We start from the raw sequence: 4,022 nt of genomic DNA on the forward strand, positions 1-4,022 counted from the left end.
GGGCATATACCCAGAGAAAACCATAATTCAAAAGACACATGCACTCCAATGTTCAATGCAGCACTATTTACAATAGCCAGGTCATGGATGCAACCTAAATGCCCATCGACAGATCAATGGATAAAGAAAATGTGCCACATATATACAATAGAATATTACTCAGCCATAAAAAAGAACGAAATTGGGTCATTTGTGAGACGTGGATGGACCTAGAGACTGTCTTACAGAGTGAAGTAAGTCAGAAAGAGAACAAATATCATATATTAACACATATATGTGGAAGCTAGAAAAATGGTACAGATGAACCGGTTGGCAGGGCAGAAACAGAGACACAGATGTAGAAAACAAACATATGAACACCACGGGGGGAAAGTGGCAGGGGTGGTGGTGGTGGTGGGATGAATTGGGAGATTGGGATTGACATATATACACTAATATGTATAAAATAGAAGACTGATAAGAACCTGCTGTATAAATAATAAAATAAAATAATTTTTTTAAAAAAAGAGTAGGGAATTACCTTAGTCAGTTCAGGCTGCCATAACAGAATACCATAGACTGGGTGCCTTAAAGGACAGAAATGTATTTCTCACAGTGTGTAGGCTGGAAGTGCATGATCAGGGTGCCAGCATGGTTGGGTTCTTTCAGGTTGCAGACTGCCAGCTTTTTATTGTATCTTCATGTAGCAGAGAGCACAGAGAAGAAGCAAGCTCTCCTGACTCTAATAAGGGTACTAATCACATTCTTGAGGGCTCCACCCTTATGACCTCATCTAATCCTAATTATCTCCTCAAAGCCCCATGTCCTAATACCATCACATGGTGGGGTGGGGTTTCAACATATGCATGTTGGAGGGACACTAACATTCAGTCCATAACAAGAATTATGTTGAACTGAACAAATACAATTAAGTATGAAGGGGACTTAATTAATATATCATAAAAGTGAACAACAAAAAAGGAAACTACTTACACTATGTAATTTATTGGTGTGCATCATACACAAACGTGTGTATGTTGTGGAAAATCTGTGGTCAACTTTTTTTCTCTCAGGTATGTTCTCTGTTTTAAAGATATAAATCAAAAAGCTGAATTTTTCTTCAGAAAACCATTGTTTTAGAACAAGAAAGGTTACATTAAAAATGTTTCATGGTACATTATAAAATATTTTTAAAAAAACACAAAATTTTCATTAAAGACCATCAGAAATGTTCAAAGTGCTTCATCTCATCAAAATAATTACACTAATATTCTGAGCTAGATATTTTAAAACATAAGCTCACAGATTTTTATAAGTTAGCATTCTTCAGTTTCTCAGAACTTTGGTTTCACAAGTTAGGATTAAGTCATAGATATCTATACTTTATTCATTTTGACTCATCAGAAAAGAAATTTTGTATATATATATATATATATATATATATATATATATATGGTACACACACAATTGATACCCCTTTAGTTAATCAAAACCACATAAAGGCTTTTATTGTATCACATTAGATGTCATGGGCCTTAGAAATTTTCTTCATCCACATCACCCATAAAGAAATTTCCCAACCATGAGAATTTTGCAAAACTACAACCTAGATGATGGTATTGGTCATGCAGGGAATTAAAGGTAAGTAAAAACAGAGCTTCAAACGTGAAATATTATGTCAGAAACAATACTGCGACCAATTTAAAGGAAGGATATTTATATGCAGAAAAGGAAGTTCTTAAGCTCCCCAAATATTCCAAAGATATTTATGTTTATTGTTTGAAATTGAAAAATTGCATTAGATGGATACAATGTTTGTATTTTAGTGATTCCAGAGTTTAGCTCCAATATATGTACCTTAAAATATAAGTATCTGTGATCAAATTTTATGGAAATTTTAATCCTTATTACCTTAAATACTCCTTCTCCAGCAGAAGTTGAAACGTGAATTATTTCCCATGCTATGCTCAGGTATAAATTTTGTTTCTAAGAAGCAAAGGAAGTTCATTACCACCAGTAATAGTTTAACTTTGAGAAGGGAAGTTTGCTTAAAGAGATAGAATTTTAAAAAGCACTTTCTGATGAATTATTTAAAAATACTAAACCAACATTTGATAATATCCCTATTTTCAAAATAAATCTGCCAAAACAAAATCATAATGACTATGTGCTCCTCATTATAATTTACCTCATTATAATTTATAATACTCTTACATAGAATAAAATCATCAATTTCAGGGAGGCAAACGTGATTGCTATAAGCCCCAGAAATGTGTAATTTGTAAGAAAACTGTATCCCCATGAAATCAAAACACCTGTATCTCTTACCAAATTTTGAACTGTTTAAATATCATACTTTATTATCTGCTTTCTGATTGAGCAAGAATAATGAAGCTCAAAGGATGACAAAATTAGGTTTTATGATATAATAAAATATGTATAATTATTATTCTTTACTTTCATGATAAGGAATATTTTCAATTGTACAATGAAGCAAACAACTTAAAATTATTCAGAGGTCAAGCAGATAAGATTTTATTCCTTGGTTTGTGAAATATTCCACTTGAAAATCCGAACAGAATACTATATTTCCTCTTCAGTTTTCAACATTTTTAGCAGAAAATTGTTAAGTTTTCATCATTAAGGATAAACCAGAGGAAAATTTAACCTCTTATTTACTATGGCCATTCAATGTCTTGTAACATAGAGCATGGCTTTGCATGAAAACTTTGGATTTTGATTCAATTTACAGTGAAACTTGGTAAAATCATAAAGCCTTACCTCATCAACCAGCAATAATTTGTATGTATCTTGAAAAACAAAAGCCTGGATTTACTGTATGTTTGAACTAGGAAACAGTATACATAATAGTAAAATGACAACAAATATGCTCCATTATATCAGCAAACATCTGCAAAGATGGAAGGCAGACTACCATTCACAGATACAAATGGCTGAGAATATGTCAGCCAATGGTTAACTGCAATAATATTAAATCTTTATTTTCTATTATTATAGTTTCTTTTCCTTCCCCAACGGGGAGTCCTTTCTATCAATTGTATTATCACAGATTTAATCCAGTTTTAATACCTGATTCCAATGACACCTGATAAGCAGAAGGGAAAAACCACATAGCTCTCGTTGTTAGTAAAAGATATCAGCAAAAGATAATCTGGTCAACCTCGATCTAATGGAAATAAAAATGGCAGATGAATTCAATTTAGAAGGGTGAAATAAAAGCATTTAAAATTCACTCCTCTGCTATGAAATCCCTCCAAAAATAGCATAATAATGAAAAATTGGGAAGAAAAATGAAAACCATATCTGTAATTACAAGTAATTGACCATAAACTATAATAAATAGCTTTCAAATGAAGAGACATTTGCACTAACAGGAGAAAGAATATTGACTGGCATACATATCCTGATAGGATATAGATCTTACTGAGTGTTAGGGTCCTGAGATGTTCTCCAAAGACTGAAGCCACCATGACACGGAGTATGAAAAGGCAAGAGAAAAGCATAGGTTTCCAGTTATTTATTCCCAAATGGTAGAATATGGGGGTAAAGAAAAAATTGCCAGTGGACTCTACTTGATAGCTGTGAAACAGCCTGCTGAATGATACGGATTACTGGTGTTACAGTGGGAAAGTTGGAAGAAGTGGCAATAACCATTAAAGCACTAACAACGCAGAGAAAGTAAAACCGAGAGTTCTACACCGTGAGCCAAATAGACCACCCAAATGTCAACAAGAGAGAAATAACATGGTCCCTGGGCAGAAGATAAAACAGATTTGGGGAGGTGGGCTTGAAACCTGAAATTTAAATAGCTGCTGTGGGCTGATCTGATTCACTCTCCCATCACTTCCCACACTATAGTTCAGTAAATAGCTGGCTTCATTCAGTGATTAATAGAAAGAAACCAGCCTGGAACATAGGCAAAGGACAAAAACACAATGGAAAAGCAGATGAAGTTCATACCAGGGAAAAAATTTTTTTCACGAAACAGAGGAAAATTTTTTATAAATAGTTCTCTGTAGTCT

Source organism: Leucopleurus acutus (genome assembly GCF_964270905.1).
Source record: "Leucopleurus acutus genome assembly, chromosome: 4".
In the NCBI taxonomy this organism is placed as follows: Eukaryota; Metazoa; Chordata; class Mammalia; order Artiodactyla; family Delphinidae; genus Leucopleurus; species Leucopleurus acutus.